The sequence below is a fragment of the Oncorhynchus gorbuscha genome, linkage group LG14 (assembly GCF_021184085.1).
Source record: "Oncorhynchus gorbuscha isolate QuinsamMale2020 ecotype Even-year linkage group LG14, OgorEven_v1.0, whole genome shotgun sequence".
Taxonomy (NCBI): Eukaryota; Metazoa; Chordata; class Actinopteri; order Salmoniformes; family Salmonidae; genus Oncorhynchus; species Oncorhynchus gorbuscha.
Window position 1 is genome coordinate 69,776,708 of NC_060186.1, and position 17,554 is coordinate 69,794,261.

Consider the following 17,554-nt stretch of genomic DNA (forward strand, 5'->3'; position numbering starts at 1 on the left):
CACACACACACAGCGCCATGTTGTGTGGCCGGTAGAACGGGGAAAATAATGGCTCCCAAAGCAATTATCAATAATTATCCTCAGCTTGGCTTCTTAGGCATGGTGACAGCTGCCACTGGGATCCATCAGGCCTCCTCTACAGACTGCCGGAAGTGGTGTTGTGTAATATAATGTATGTGCTCAGGGTGGACACACTCACAAACAACTTCAATGATCACAGCAGCATTGTGATTATCAATGCAGACTGTGACCTATATTGTACTCATGAAGAAGTGTTGCAGAAGTAACCCTACTAAATACTTAAAGCCCTAACTGTGTGTGTGTATGTCTGTGCATGTTTTTCTGTGTACGTGTGTGTGTAGCCAGTGTGAAATGGCTAGATAGTTAGAGCTGCGAGCTAGTAGCTTTTCAATCAGGGATGTCTCTCGTTCTGAGACCTTGAAGTAGTTGATTCCCTTGCTCTGTGGCTTTTGTGGCACGATAGGTAACGCTACTTTGAAGGTGACTGTTGTTTAGAGGGTCCTTGATTCACGCCGAAGTTGGGGAAAGGAGAGGGATGGAAGCAATACTGTTATATTGATGATGTTGACTCAGATCACTTGCTGCGGCGGAGAAGGAGGTCAAAAGGGGGACGAGTGTAACCGGTGTGAGATGGCTAACTAGTTAGTGGTGTGCGCTAGTAGCGTTTCAATCAGTGACGTAACTTGCACAGAGTCCTTGAAGTAGTTGATATCCTTGCTCTGCAAGGGCCGCAGATTTTGTGGAGCGATAGGTAATAGAGGTATTTACGGATCCACCTGTACATGAATATCTGAGAACAAATCTGGGACCCGAGTGGGTTCAAATCCAGAGTTCTAAATAATGTCACAGGTCTGGGTCAGATCTGATTGTCACAGGTCTCAGGTATGTGTAATTTTAACTGACAAACGTGACTGCTACAGTAAAGAGTGCGATAAACTGTATAATTTATACTGCTGCTCTTGCTTTTCACGAGAGTGTAGCGTGGCGTGTATAGGTTTTTGTTGACCAACCATAAGTCAACAAAGCAGCAATAGGCCACAGCCCAAAAGCCTAGCTCCGTGATTGGCAAAAGTTAGGCGATATTGTCGTGGAATATTCTAATCAAGTGAGATATATTTTTTTATTCTTCAAACAATCATCTTTATTCAATATCGATTAATTATTGCAATAATGAGGCTGGTCGACCCCACACCCTTGAGTGTCGGACCGAGTAACCTAAACTTGAAGAGTTCTTTATAAACTCAGCAACAAAAAAAAACTTCCCTTTTCAGGACCCTGTCTTTCAAAGTTAATTTGTAAAAATCCAAATAACTTGACAGATCTTCATTGTAAAGCGTTTAAACATGGTTTCCCATGCTTGTTCAATGAACCATAAACAATTCATGAACACCTGTGGAACGAGACGCATAAGACAGTGCTACAGGGAGACAGGATAGACAGCTGATTGTCCTCGCAGTGGCAGACCACGTGTAACAACACCTTCACAGGATCGGGACATCCAAACATCACACCTGCGGGACAGGTACAGCATGGCAACAACAACTGCCCGAGTTACACCAGGAACGCACAATCAGTGCTCGGACTGTCCGCAATAGGCTGAGAGAGGCTAGACTGAGGGCTTGTAGACCTGTTGTAAGGCAGGTCCTCACCAGACATCACCGGCAACAACGTCACCTATGGGCACAAACCCACCAGACAGGACTGGCAAAAAGTGCTCTTCACTAACGAGTCACGGTTTTGTCACACCAGTGATGGTCGGATTTGCGTTTATCTTCAAAGGAATGAGCGTTACACCTAGGCATGTACTCTGGAGCGGGTTTGATTTGGAGGTGGAGGGTCCATCATGGTCTGGGGCGGTGTGTCACATCATCATCGGACTGAGGTTGTTGTCGTTGCAGGCAATCTCAACACTGTGCGTTACAGAGAAGACATCCTCCTCCCTCAGGTGGTACCCTTCCTGCAGGCTTATCCTGGCATGACCCTCCAGCATGACAATTCCAACAGCCATACTGCTCATTCTGTGAGTGATTTCCTGCAAGACAGGAATGTCAATGTTCTGCCATGGTCAGCAAAGAGCCCGGATCTCAATCCCATTGAGCAGGTCTGGGACCTGTTGGATCGGAGAGTGAGGGATAGGGCCATTCCCCCCAGAAATTTCTGGGAAATTGCAGGTGCCTTGGTGGAAGAGTGTGGTAATATCTCACAGCAAGAACTGGCAAATCTTGTGCAGTCCATGAGGAGGAGATGCACTGCAGTACTCAATGCAGCTGGTGGCCACAGATACTGACTGTTTTGATTTTGACCCCCTTTGTTCAGGGACACATTATTCAATTTATGTTAGTCACATGTCTGTGGAATTTGTTCAGTTTATGTCTCAGTTGTTGAATCTTGTTATGTTCATACCAATATTTACACATGTTAAGTTTGCTGAAAATAAACGCAGTTGACAGTGAAAGGACGTTTCTTTTTTTTCTGAGTTTATAACTGACACTAAGAATGCTTAGTTATGGTTGGTTCCACCCCTCCCATGCAGATTGGGGCATCATTTGCCACTTTGGGTTCATCCTGTCATCTGCAAGGGGGTGTATTGTCTTAACCCCACCCTGGCTTAGTCTCGCAGATGCAAGGATAATTTTGAGACAATGAGGGATTTTTCTACTCCTAAGCTATCTAGTATAACACATTCTTGTCTATGTAATGCAGTCTTTAACTCATTTGTCAGCTCAAGCCATCTCTGGTCATCATACGCCCAGATTAGCTGCAGGGAACTAGAGTGGAGACCATAGAAACACATACACTAGCAGGACAGAAATCTAACTAATGACTATTAGTTAGATTTGAATTGTTAACCATTGATTTCAAATAAATCAGGAAAATACATAATTTCTCTCACAATATGTAATGAATTTGGATCCGAATAGGTCTATAAGGAACAAGTTTAGTTGTCCTCGGGTCCGTTCAGAACAGGTCTCTATATTTAAAATAGTATATCGGGTCTGGGTGGGAAAGCCCCAGGTCCATTTTGGAACGGGTCCAATTTTTTGGACCTGTGAAGACCTCTAAAAGGTAATGATGACTGTTGTCAATGTGTGCAGAGGGTCTCTGGATCAAGCCCAGGTTGGGGCAAGGAGAGGGATGGAAGCAACACTGCACGTGTGCATGCGTGTATGCATGTCTGTGCCCACACAAAACAGAGAGCTGGTGGGTCTGTTCTTTCTTCCATTTGAATGATTTTCTCTACCACAGCAAGTGTTTATCCCCTCGCTCTCCCACACGTATTCCTCCGCCGGTTGGACACAGAGTCCCGCTGCTGGCATTAAGACAGAAGGAAGGATTACAGAGGAGCTCTGCCTCCCCATACAACCGCTGCATTCTCCACAACAGCACAACTCTCCAGAACATTGCAGCAAAAAACCTACGCACTGGCTGTCGGCATTAAATAACTAATCCTTTTGGATGAAAACCAAACACCTCACAGAAGCTCGCAGAGGAACAAACGGGGCAAATGAGTCCCTTTAAGATGGAGAAAATACAGAGCTGTCCTCTTCTGATGGAGACATAGAGACGGTTGTTAATCTTGACTGTTATGTTGGGTTCCATTGGTGTCCATATCTTCTCTCCAATTTGGGGGATTCCCCCAAGGATACCCAACAATGACATACTGTATCTCCTTAGAACAGCAATGATAAGGCTGATTAAATGTATTCAGATTCATGTGGAGTATCTTTGCAAGAAAAAAATCTGACATAGCCAGGGCTGAACACGTGTTAGGCTAAGACACATCTAACTGTGTGTGTGTGTGTGTACGTGCATGCGTGTGCGTGCGCTGAAATGTGTGTGCACTCTCTCTCTCTCTGACTGCTCTGGACCACTGACACAAAGACACCAGCTTCACATGACTGTTCCAGGAGACAAACAACAACAATGAGTAGAAGAACAAGTAATATGGATGGTTCCAGACATGATACTACAGAGGGATCTATTGTGTACTGCTGTTTACATTAATGTAGTAGCATTCAGACTCTTTAACAGAGACGTACAATTTTATTTTCAATAATGTTAAGAAATATATATATTTCATTGTTTCAAATTGTCCTCAAATGATAGAGAATGGAGAAAAATGGTCTACATTCCCTGGCTTTGTCGAGGGAAATGATCCAGCACAATTACGTCCATGTAATAAATCATTTCTGTTTGTCAAGAGAGTCATTCGTATTTGTACCCTCAGATGTAATACCCATTAACCTTGTGCTAGTGCCTCATTCAGCTGGCTCCTCTAGCAGCTAATAACATAATGTTGTCCTCCTACTCTCTTAGATACGATAGCCTGTACTGTCAGACTCCCACATCTAGTGCCCACACACACACACACACATGCACGCGCACGAAGGCCCGCGCACGAAGGCACGCAGGCAAGCGCACGCAAACACATATACACACGCACACATGTTTGTTTTACTATCCTTTTGGGGACCAAACAATTCATTCCCATTCAAAATCCTATTTTCCCTAACCCTAACCTTAAACCCTAACCCTAACCTTAAACCCTAACCCTAACCTTAAACCCTAACCCTAACCTTAAACCCTAACCCTGACCTTAAACCCTAACCCTAACCTTAAACCCTAACCCTGACCTTAAACCCTAACCCTGACCTTAAACCCTAACCCTGACCTTAAACCCTAACCCTAACCTTAAACCCTAACCCTAACCTTAAACCCTAACCTTAAACCCTAACCCTAACCTTAAACCCTAACCTTAAACCCTAACCCTGACCTTAAACCCTAACCCTGACCTTAAACCCTAACCCTAACCTTAAACCCTAACCCTAACCTTAAACCCTAACCTTAAACCCTAACCCTGACCTTAAACCCTAACCCTAACCTTAAACCCTAACCTTAAACCCTAACCCTAACCTTAAACCCTAACCCTAACCTTAAACCCTAACCCTGACCTTAAACCCTAACCCTAACCTTAAACCCTAACCCTGACTTTAAACCCTAACCCTGACCTTAAACCCTAACCCTGACCTTAAACCTTAATCCTGACCTTAAACCCTAACCCTAACCTTAAACCCTAACCCTAACCTTAAACCCTAACCCTAACCTTAAACCCTAACCCTGACCTTAAACCCTAACCCTGACCTTAAACCCTAACCCTGACCTTAAACCCTAACCCTAACCTTAAACCCTAACCTTAAACCCTAACCCTGACCTTAAACCCTAACCCTAACCTTAAACCCTAACCCTAACCTTAAACCCTAACCCTAACCTTAAACCCTAACCTTAAACCCTAACCCTGACCTTAAACCCTAACCCTAACCTTAAACCCTAACCCTGACTTTAAACCCTAACCCTGACCTTAAACCCTAAACCTGACCTTAAACCTTAATCCTGACCTTAAACCCTAACCCTAACCTTAAACCCTAACCCTAACCTTAAACCCTAACCCTGACCTTAAACCCTAACCCTGACCTTAAACCCTAACCCTGACCTTAAACCCTAACCCTGACCTTAAACCCTAACCCTGACCTTAAACCCTAACCCTAACCGTAAACCCTAACCCTAACCTTAAACCCTAACCCTTAACTTAAACCCTAACCCTGACCTTAAACCCTAACCCTGACCTTAAACCCTAACCCCTAAGCCTAAAATGTCCCTTTTGCTTGTTTTAATATCGTTGTGAGGACTTCTGGTCCCCCACAAGGATAGTAAAATCAAAAACACACAACATTATGTTCTCTTAGAAAATAGAGGAATGAGTATCCTCAGACAAACACACTGTTGTCAAATCTATTCTTATTGGATTATGCAAGGCCTTATCTCAGTCATTGTTGTGTAGGAGTTATTGCATCATTATAATAAGAGTACAATCCTAACCCTGCACTTTTCTTTCTGTGAAAATTGATTTTCTTTGTCTGAGCAAATAGCCCAAACCGCTGTAGAAGCAAATAGATAGTGTACATTGTATGATTTTAGAGTTTTACAGTAATCCCAGTTTCCCTCTAAAAATACTGTACAATGAGATCTTCTGTCTTATAAAATGACAGTCTTTCGAAGCAATCAATTTTATTTTAAAGGGACAGAGAAGGTTTTATTGCAGTGAGTTGCGGATTGCTTTAACAACCATGCGATTAAATGTCCTGCAGGAGAGGAGTTAGTGTGCTTTACTTTCTCAGTCCCTTCTCCTCAAAGAGACAGAGAAACCACCCAAGCAGAGTATATCAATCTTAGAACTGCCCATGAAATTCGACGGGATTCCTCCGCTCAAATCCTGGCGGATGTAGTTTCACGGACAGGGCGGGATTCTAACACCATACATCTCCTTTCTCCTTTCTTCTCTGTCCAACTCTGATTAAGATGGCATATCACCTTTTATCGGCAACAAGACAGGTGTAATAAAACATGGATCCTCCCCTACTGCATGGTCCACTGTATTGTTTTTACCCCACATTGTTGATTGATTTATTTGGTCTACATGGAAAACACAGGACACAGCTGGGCACAGTCAGGCTATAGCAGATTCAAAATGGCTGCCGTCAGTTTTGCTTCTACATACTGCCCATATTTTACCTCTGAGTATCAGCTGTAACAATTTCCCAATTCACAAACAGAGATCTTATCCTCCACTCCCGCCAGAGGAAGCCTTACTGAGGCTCATAAGGCAAGGCTACCCGTGGTGTCTGTGTCAGAGAGGTACCTCCTTCTCACACCATGGACCTGGGCAGCTGGGTCTGTGTTCACAACAGAAGCCCATATCAAGAACAGAGAAAAAGTATTGCTGCTGAAACGATACAGCAAAGGAGTGTAGTTTACTGTAACATATCAAGCAATAAGTCCCCAGTGTAGCGGTAGTAGACTGTTCATTTACTTCGATGTTGAAAGCAGCAATGATTGGTCAACTTCGATTCAGCAGCACCCAGTTTAGGGTAAAGAGATAAGGGCTTGAAATTCCCCCTGCTGTTTTTCTATTCACTTGAAGAGATAATTGTGCAGAATTGAAAATGTTTTAATTTATGTTTTTCTGTGAATGTCACGGCCATCGTAAGAAGTGGACCAAAGTGCAGCGTGGTGAGCGTAAATTTTCCTTTTATTTGATAAATGTCGCCAACAAAACAACAAACGAAGAAACAACCGTGACGCTTACAGGGCTACGTGCCACTAAACAAAGATAACTACCTTTGGCTGTAGCTGGGTAGCAAGACAAAAGGCATGTTTAAATTTTCAACATATTTACGTGCACAACACAACACAGACTCAAACTTAACTTATATCCAAACACTGGAATTGACCTGACCTCCAACCAACTTTTTCGAGGTCTGTGCTCAATAACAAAAAGTATCTTAAAATTCTTGATTTTCAGCTTCATGCATTTAATGGCAGACCGTCCTGACCTTGGTCAGCTCCTGCACCCCCAGGGGGTTATAGATTTGATTTGATGTGGTCAGGGTCAAAATCCACCGTAATCCTTGAGAAAGAATGCCTGCTGACTTTCAATAACCAGGAGACTGCAGGAGCTGGAGCCTTTCCTCCCCCTTGTCTTAAGGGCATCCAGGGGTTAGTCTGAGAGAAATCATAAACCCGAGGGAACCTGCATGCTTCTACAGTATGTGTCCAATACTCCTCAACACTCCTCACTCAGCCACGCCAACACAAACAACAATCATCAGTCCAGCCTCGTACCACCTCATTCCACCCAAACACTTACTTTCCCAATACTTTCTTCTTCAGAAGCGAAAGCCTTTAAATGATTTCTCAACCTTTGTTTTACCTCTAGAGAACTATGTTTTCGTACCAGTAAGGTTAAGGCCCGCAGGGATTGGCTCTGCTGTAGGTGTGTGAGGTAAGTGGATTCCAAACACCAGTGCTCTGCTCGGTGCTTCTTACCTGTATTGTGTGGTTTCACTGCCATAGGTTCACTCACAGGGTGCCACCCATCAATCACAGCCTGCACGTCTCTGACCACCACACAAGAGGGAATGGTTAACCTGGAGAACACACAGGACACACACACACATTCTGATCAGTTTACACATGGCAACACACTCCAATCAGCTCTAACAGACATTATATGTACACTTTGTAAATAGCTACAGGAATTCTGAGAATCTGGTGGATATGGAATTACTGTACATGCAGTGGTCAAATAAGTCCCTTGTACAGTACGGTTAGGATTTATTGCATAACGAGTTCCGGCTTCCAATAATACAGCTCTAGCCCTGCAGCGTACACACTGTTTGGGGAACGCATAAGAGCCATCCATCTATGTAACACCACTGCGATAGACATCCTCAACGTAAGTCCTCATCATCTAATGTTTTGTATTCAATGGCTTTTAGATTGTCAGAGCAGCAGTACTAGAAACTCAGATTCCTCTTATAACCAAGTGGAATCTCAATATGAATATGACGAATGCCCCACAAAGGGAATATTGTTTTCAGCCGTATCCATAGGACAGTCATATGGGATGCAGGGGAGGGCATCCGAGTGCCAAAGAGAGATATAATAAATATGACTAATGCATACTGAGTATGGTGATGTAAGACAGGAAATAGCTGTCTTATTGATTATAATAAGTGAAGAGGTACAAAACAATAAAACCAAAGAACTACATTTACGTCATGTAGCAAACACTCTTATCCAGAGCGATTTACAGTGGTGAGTGGGGAGACATGTCATGTTTGTCATTCATTGTCATGTCTTGTCCCTGTGCTCCCCATGCTATTCGTTTTCCTCTGCTGGTCTTGTTTGGTTCTATCCTTCTCTCTCCCCCTCCCTCTCTCACTCTCTCGCTCTCTCTTCTCTCTGTCGTTCCGTTCCTGCTCCCAGCTGTTCCTATTCCCCTAATCATCATTTAGTCTTTCCACACCTGTTCCCGATCCTTTCCCCCTGATTAGACTCCCTATTTATTCCTTTGTGATCCGTTCCTGTTCCGTCGGTTCCTTGTTTTGTATTCCATGCTGTAATTGCGTTTCGCCCTGTCCTGTCGTGTTTTTTGCCGTGATTGTGTATCACCCTGTCCTGTCGTGTTTTGTGCCTTCTTCAGACGCTGCGTGTGAGCAGGTGTCTCAGTTGACTACGGCCTGCGCCTACCCGAAGCGACCTGCAGTCTGTGGCCGCTTCTCCAGTTGTTTTCCCCTCTACTATCTAGAGGATTTCAGTTATTCGGTTTTGAGCATTAATAAACTCTGTTTCTGTTAAGTCGCGTTTGGGTCCTCCTTCACCTGCATTACAGAAGGAACCGACCAAAGAATGGACCCAGCGACTTCAGACGCTCGTTACACTGTCGTCGAGATCCAAGGAGCCATGCTCGGCAGACACGAGCAGGAATTGTCTGCTGCTCGCCATGCCGTGGAGAACCTGGCCGCTCAGGTTTCCGACCTCTCTGGACAGTTCCAGAGTCTACGTCTCGTGCCACCTGTTACTCCCTGGCCTGCCGAGCCTCCTGAACCCAGGGTTAATAACCCACCTTGCTACTCCGGGCAGCCCACTGAGTGCCGCTCCTTTCTCACGCAGTGTGAGATTGTGTTCTCTCTCCAACCCCACACATACTCTAGAGAGAGAGCTCGGGTTGCTTTCGTCATTTCACTCCTTACTGGCCGGGCTCGAGAATGGGGCACAGCTATCTGGGAGGCAAGGGCTGATTGCTCTAACAGATTCCAGAACTTTAAAGAGGAGATGATTCGGGTTTTTGACCGTTCAGTTTTTGGTGAGGAGGCTTCTAGGTCCCTGGCTTCCTTATGCCAAGGTGAACGGTCCATAACGGATTATTCCATTGAGTTTCGCACTCTTGCTGCCTCTAGTGAGTGGAACGAGCCGGCGCTGCTCGCTCGTTTTCTGGAGGGACTCCACGCAGTGGTTAAGGATGAGATTCTCTCCCGGGAGGTTCCTTCAGATGTGGACTCCTTGATTGCTCTCGCCATCCGCATAGAACGACGGGTAGATCTTCGTCACCGGGCTCGTGGAAGAGAGCTCGCATCAACGGTGTTTCCCTGCTCCGCATCGCAACCATCTCCCTCTGGCTTTGAGACTGAGCCCATGCAGCTGGGAGGGATTCGCATCTCGAATAAGGAGAGGGAACAGAGGATCACCAACCGCCTGTGCCTCTATTGCGGAGTTGCTGGACATTTTGTTATTTCATGTCCAGTAAGAGGCCAGAGCCCATCAGTAAGCGGAGGGCTACTGGTGAGCGCTACTACTCAGGTCCCTTCATCTAGATCTTGTACTACTATGTCGGTCCATCTACGCTGGACCGGTTCGGGTGCTACATGCAGTGCTTTGATTGACTCTGGGGCTGAGGGTTGTTTCATGGACGAAGCATGGGCTCGGAAACATAACATTCCTTTCAGACCGTTAGACAGGCCTACGCCCATGTTTGCCTTAGATGGTAGTCATCTTCCCAGTATCAAATTTGAGACACTACCTTTAACTCTCACAGTATCTGGTAACCACAGTGAGACTATGTCTTTTTGATTTTCCGTTCACCGTTTACACCTGTTGTTTTGGGTCACCCCTGGCTTGTATGTCATAATCCTTCTATTAATTGGTCTAGTAATTCTATCCTATCCTGGAACGTTTCTTGTCATGTGAAGTGTTTAATGTCTGCCATCCCTCCCATTTCTTCTGTCCCTACTTCTCAGGAGGAACCTGGCGATTTGACAGGAGTGCCGGAGGAATATCATGATCTGCGCACGGTCTTCAGTCGGTCCCGAGCCAACTCCCTTCCTCCTCACCGGTCGTATGATTGTAGTATTGATCTCCTTCCGGGGACCACTCCTCCTCGAGGTAGACTATACTCTCTGTCGGCTCCCGAACGTAAGGCTCTCGAGGATTATTTGTCTGTGTCTCTTGACGCCGGTACCATAGTGCCTTCTTCCTCTCCGGCCGGGGCGGGGTTCTTTTTGTTAAGAAGAAGGACGGTACTCTGCGCCCCTGCGTGGATTATCGAGGCTGAATGACATAACGGTTAAGAATCGTTATCCGCTTCCCCTTATGTCATCAGCCTTCGAGATTCTGCAGGGAGCCAGGTGCTTTACTAAGTTGGACCTTCGTAACGCTTACCATCTCGTGCGCATCAGAGAGGGGGACGAGTGGAAAACGGCGTTTAATACTCCGTTAGGGCATTTTGAGTACCGGGTTCTGCCGTTCGGTCTCGCCAATGCGCCAGCTGTTTTTCAGGCATTAGTTAATGATGTTCTGAGAGACATGCTGAACATTTTTGTTTTTGTCTATCTTGACGATATCCTGATTTTTTCTCCGTCACTCGAGATTCATGTTCAGCACGTTCGACGTGTTCTACAGCGCCTTTTAGAGAATTGTCTCTACGTAAAGGCTGAGAAGTGCTCTTTTCATGTCTCCTCCGTTACTTTTCTCGGTTCCGTTATTTCCGCTGAAGGCATTCAGATGGATTCCGCTAAGGTCCAAGCTGTCAGTGATTGGCCCGTTCCAAGGTCACGTGTCGAGTTGCAGCGCTTCTTAGGTTTCGCTAATTTCTATCGGCGTTTCATTCGTAATTTCGGTCAAGTTGCTGCCCCTCTCACAGCTCTTACTTCGGTCAAGACGTGTTTTAAGTGGTCCGGTTCCGCCCAGGGAGCTTTTGATCTTCTAAGAGAACGTTTTACGTCCGCTCCTATCCTCGTTACTCCTGACGTCACTAGACAATTCATTGTCGAGGTTGGCGCTTCAGAGGTAGGCGTGGGAGCCATTCTATCCCAGCGCTCCCAGTCTGACGATAAGGTTCATCCTTGCGCTTATTTTTCTCATCGCCTGTCGCCATCTGAGCGCAACTATGATGTGGGTAACCGTGAACTGCTCGCCATCCGCTTAGCCCTAGGCGAATGGCGACAGTGGTTGGAGGGGGCGACCGTTCCTTTTGTCGTTTGGACAGACCATAAGAACCTTGAGTACATCCGTTCTGCCAAACGACTTAATGCCCGTCAAGCTCGTTGGGCGTTGTTTTTCGCTCGTTTCGAGTTTGTGATTTCTTACCGTCCGGGTAGCAAGAACACCAAGCCTGATGCCTTATCCCGTCTGTTTAGTTCTTCTGTGGCTTCTACTGATCCCGAGGGGATTCTTCCTTATGGGCGTGTTGTCGGGTTAACAGTCTGGGGAATTGAAAGACAGGTTAAGCAAGCACTCACGCACACTGCGTCGCCGCGCGCTTGTCCTAGTAACCTCCTTTTCGTTCCTGTTTCCACTCGTCTGGCTGTTCTTCAGTGGGCTCACTCTGCCAAGTTAGCGGGTCATCCCGGTGTTCGAGGCACTCTTGCGTCTATTCGCCAGCGCTTTTGGTGGCCGACTCAGGAGCGTGACACGCGCCGTTTCGTGGCTGCCTGTTCGGACTGCGCGCAGACTAAGTCGGGTAACTCTCCTCCTGCCGGTCGTCTCAGACCGCTCCCCATTCCTTCTCGACCATGGTCTCACATTGCCTTAGACTTCATTACCGGTCTGCCTTTGTCTGCGGGGAAGACTGTGATTCTGACGGTTGTCGATAGGTTCTCTAAGGCGGCACATTTCATTCCCCTCGCTAAACTTCCTTCCGCTAAGGAGACGGCACAAATCATTATTGAGAATGTATTCAGAATTCATGGCCTCCCGTTAGACGCCGTTTCAGACAGAGGTCCGCAATTCACGTCACAGTTTTGGAGGGAGTTCTGTCGTTTGATTGGTGCGTCCGTCAGTCTCTCTTCCGGGTTTCATCCCCAGTCTAACGGTCAAGCAGAGAGGGCCAATCAGACGATTGGTCGCATACTACGCAGCCTTTCTTTCAGGAACCCTGCGTCTTGGGCAGAACAGCTCCCCTGGGCAGAATACGCTCACAATTCGCTTCCTTCGTCTGCTACCGGGTTATCTCCGTTTCAGAGTAGTCTGGGTTACCAGCCTCCTCTGTTCTCATCCCAGCTTGCCGAGTCCAGCGTTCCCTCCGCTCAAGCGTTTGTCCAACGTTGTGAGCGCACCTGGAGGAGGGTGAGGTCTGCACTTTGCCGTTACAGGGCACAGACGGTGAGAGCCGCCAATAAACGCAGGATTAAGAGTCCAAGGTATTGTTGCGGCCAGAGAGTGTGGCTTTCCACTCGCAACCTTCCTCTTACGACAGCTTCTCGTAAGTTGACTCCGCGGTTCATTGGTCCGTTCCGTGTCTCCCAGGTCGTCAATCCTGTCGCTGTGCGACTGCTTCTTCCGCGACATCTTCGTCGCGTCCATCCTGTCTTCCATGTCTCCTGTGTTAAGCCCTTTCTTCGCACCCCCGTTCGTCTTCCCTCCCCCTCCCGTCCTTATCGAGAGCGCACCTATTTACAAGGTACATAAAATTATGGACATGCGTTCTCGGGGACGGGGTCACCAATACCTAGTGGATTGGGAGGGTTACGGTCCTGAGGAGAGGAGTTGGGTTCCGTCTCGGGACGTGCTGGACCGTTCGCTCATCGATGATTTCCTCCGTTGCCGCCAGGATTCCTCCTCGAGTGCGCCAGGAGGCGCTCGGTGAGTGGGGGGGTACTGTCATGTTTGTCATTCATTGTCATGTCTTGTCCCTGTGCTCCCCATGCTATTCGTTTTCCTCTGCTGGTCTTGTTTGGTTCTATCCTTCTCTCTCCCCCTCCCTCTCTCACTCTCTCGCTCTCTCTTCTCTCTGTCGTTCCGTTCCTGCTCCCAGCTGTTCCTATTCCCCTAATCATCATTTAGTCTTTCCACACCTGTTCCCGATCCTTTCCCCTGATTAGACTCCCTATTTATTCCTTTGTGATCCGTTCCTGTTCCGTCGGTTCCTTGTTTTGTATTCCATGCTGTAATTGCGTTTCGCCCTGTCCTGTCGTGTTTTTTGCCGTGATTGTGTATCACCCTGTCCTGTCGTGTTTTGTGCCTTCTTCAGACGCTGCGTGTGAGCAGGTGTCTCAGTTGACTACGGCCTGCGCCTACCCGAAGCGACCTGCAGTCTGTGGCCGCTTCTCCAGTTGTTTTCCCCTCTACTATCTAGAGGATTTCAGTTATTCGGTTTTGAGCATTAATAAACTCTGTTTCTGTTAAGTCGCGTTTGGGTCCTCCTTCACCTGCATTACAAGACATTTTCATACTTTTTTTGTACTGGTCCCCCGTGGGAATCAAACCCACCACCCTGGCGTTGCAAGCACCATGCTCTACCAACTGAGCTACACTACATAAAGTGTCCATTCATCTTCCTGCGTTTAGACCAAAGAATTGGATGCGTGAAATAACGAGCTGCAGGAGTTCCAGTCTTTGAGTTATCGTCACTGGATATGGGTGTATCAGGATTGGGCGAAGGCAGTGCTTAAACTGCTTTGTGTCGAGTGCTTCCCGTGTGTGCCCACACAGATCAGAACTCTCAATTTCTAACGAGTATAGACCAAGAAGTTAATCACGCAACTGACCAAATTATGCAAGATTTTACTTCTGGGCTAACCAAGATTAGCTATCCATAACAAAAGTAATTTGTTACACTAGCTCCAACAGACACAGAAAACACAGACACCTCACTGACAGACTGACTGGGTTAGCTTGGCAGACAGACTGACTGGGTTAGCGTGACAGACAGACTGACTGGGTTAGCTTGACAGACAACTGACTGGGTTAGTTTGACAGACAACTGATTGGGTTAGCTTGACAGATAAGTGTGAAAACATGGGAGCCCATTGTAGAAGTGTAGGACTTTTCAACTGCATTTAAGATAATTCACTCTGACAGAATATTATTGCAATAAGATATTTCCTATAATTACAACCTAGTGCACCTGCCACACTCATTAGTTCTGTGATACGGGTGAAGAATTCAGCTGCATTTATGTAAATTGAGAGCTTGATGAAGTTATAATGAATTGGATAGCACTGGATTATAAGGCTTTATGGAGTAGAGACATTGTATCGTCTTTAATTGTGTACCTCCCTTTTCTTGCAAAACGTTAAGTTCAAAAGATACATGAGTGATAAACATGTAAACTGCACAGAGAGACGTGTTTCCGCTTTTGACGAATCACTTTGCAAAAAACTCTAAAATGTCAAGCACTCAAAACCAAGAAAATTTGAGGGAGTAAATGTTTGCTTTAAAAAATTACATTGATCTTTCAAATCAACTTTAGGCCAAACCTTTTTCCATATTGATCTCTATTTATCTAACACTTGAATGTTCCATAAACTGCAACAAAGAGCAGTATGTACGGAGGCTTTCGATTCATTCACCCCCTAAAACCCTCCACTGCTCATCAACACACTCATCTATTTGGATTTTATCTGAATAAATATGCAGAACATTCCTTGAACACAGTTTGTTTTCAACTAATGACACAAGCCAATGACCGCGTTCCTCTTTAGCCCATCTTGAAAGGAGGATTCTGCTTTCCCATTAGTGACTAATGTGCCATAATATTGACTACTTTTGCGATGGGCCATCATGCAAGACAAAAAAAGTGCAAAGCACAATCTTAAGCACATGGAGGGAACCTGATGTGAGTTTCTGCCTCCTAGCAGCCACATCTGGTAGGTATTTCTCACTTTATCCAGAGCCAAATGCTTTGACTTACACATGTTGAGATCTAAATGATCTTGAACCTATTCCATGGCGAGAGATGGAGATAGATAGAGAGAACTCTGTTAGTAATTAGTCAAGTGGAGAAATAGAATTAGCTGCCAAGTGAATTAGACCACGTCTACTGTGCTACATCTCATTATTTTAAAAATTACCAGAAACTAGAACTTTGCTTCAGAATGCTTTGCTACAACATAGACTGATTTAGAAATCACTGCTAACGTGTAATATCCACAGGTACCACTTTGATAGGATCTTAATTTGACCAGTTTTGACCAGTTTCTCACAGCATGAAAAATAAACATCCTGAACACAACAGACCATCCTGAATCACAACAGACCATCCTGAATCACAACAGACCATCCTGAACACAACAGACCATCCTGAACACAACAGACCATCCTGAATCACAACAGACCATCCTGAACACAACAGACCATCCTGAACACAACAGACCATCCTGAATCACAACAGACCATCCTGAATCGCAACAGACCATCCTGAATTCCTCCGTCCCCCATCTCCCGTCGATCCTCCAGGAGGCACAGAAACGGCCATTCACCTTCCTCATTGGTAGTTCCATGGTGAGGCACATCTCGGTTTCTGGAGCAAAAACCCTGTGCTACCCCGGAGGCTATGCTGAAGGATATCACAGGGTTTATTCAGTGTGTCCAGCCAAGGGCTGCTGCTGCGTAGTGCATGTGGGATTAAATTATATCACAGGCTTTATTCCGTGTGTCCAGCCAAGGGCTGCTGCTGCGTAGTGGGATTAAATTATATCACAGGCTTTATTCTGTGTGTCCAGCCAAGGGCTGCTGCTGCGTAGTGGGATTAAATGATGTCACAGGCTTTATTCCGTGTGTCCAGCCAAGGGCTGCTGCTGCGTAGTGGGATTAAATTATATCACAGGCTTTATTCCGTGTGTCCAGCCAAGGGCTGCTGCTGCGTAGTGCATGTGGGATTAAATTATATCACAGGCTTTATTCCATGTGTCCAGCCAAGGGCTGCTGCTGCGTAGTGCATGTGGGATTAAATTATATCACAGGCTTTATTCCATGTGTCCAGCCAAGGGCTGCTGCTGCGTAGTGGGATTAAATGATGTCACAGGCTTTATTCCGTGTGTCCAGCCAAGGGCTGCTGCTGCGTAGTGGGATTAAATTATATCACAGGCTTTATTCTGTGTGTCTAGCCAAGGGCTGCTGCTGCGTAGTGGGATTAAATGATGTCACAGGCTTGATTCCGTGTGTCCAGCCAAGGGCTGCTGCTGCGTAGTGGGATTAAATTATATCACAGGCTTTATTCCATGTGTCCAGCCAAGGGCTGCTGCTGCGTAGTGGGATTAAATGATGTCACAGGCTTTATTCCGTGTGTCCAGCCAAGGGCTGCTGCTGCGTAGTGGGATTAAATTATATCACAGGCTTTATTCTGTGTGTCCAGCCAAGGGCTGCTGCTGCGTAGTGGGATTAAATGATGTCACAGGCTTTATTCCGTGTGTCCAGCCAAGGGCTGCTGCTGCGTAGTGGGATTAAATGATGTCACAGGCTTTATTCCGTGTGTCCAGCCAAGAGCGGCTGCTGCGTAGTGGGATTAAATGATATCAAAAGGGTAAATCAGAGAAAATGAAACAGGATTTTATTGAGCTGATCAACACCCTGAAAGGCTCAGAAAAAGCAGCTGATTATCTCTGGCTCCATGCCGTCGCTGGGTGGTGGCTGTGAAATGTTCAGCGGGAATCTTAGCTCTTCATATCTGGTTTAAACACTACCGCCACTCTGTTGGCACAACTGTTATTAACAATTTCGACACTTTTTGGAAACAAAAGATGCTCTACAAAGATGATGGACACAAACCATCTAGGAGTCTGGACCCTCTCTTCACATTTCTCGGCTGCGTTAAGATATTGACTCAGAGGCAGACCAAGCCCCGTTTCGGTAATACCTCCCATCCTCTCTAAGCGTTATCGTCGTACTGTTGTCTGTACTGCCATGGGGTGTTGTC

General features: G+C 46.1%; 1 protein-coding gene across 1 annotated transcript in view; it reads right to left on the reverse strand.

Annotated features, from left to right (window-relative positions):
- The window catches only part of LOC123995357 (leucine-rich repeat and fibronectin type-III domain-containing protein 2-like), a 144,592-nt gene that overhangs the window by 42,488 nt on the left and 84,550 nt on the right, over nt 1–17,554 (reverse strand). Inside the window, exon 3 of the mRNA XM_046298907.1 lies at nt 7,906–8,006. The gene's annotated coding sequence lies outside the window, so the exon portion shown is untranslated. The remainder of the gene's footprint in view (nt 1–7,905; nt 8,007–17,554) is intronic.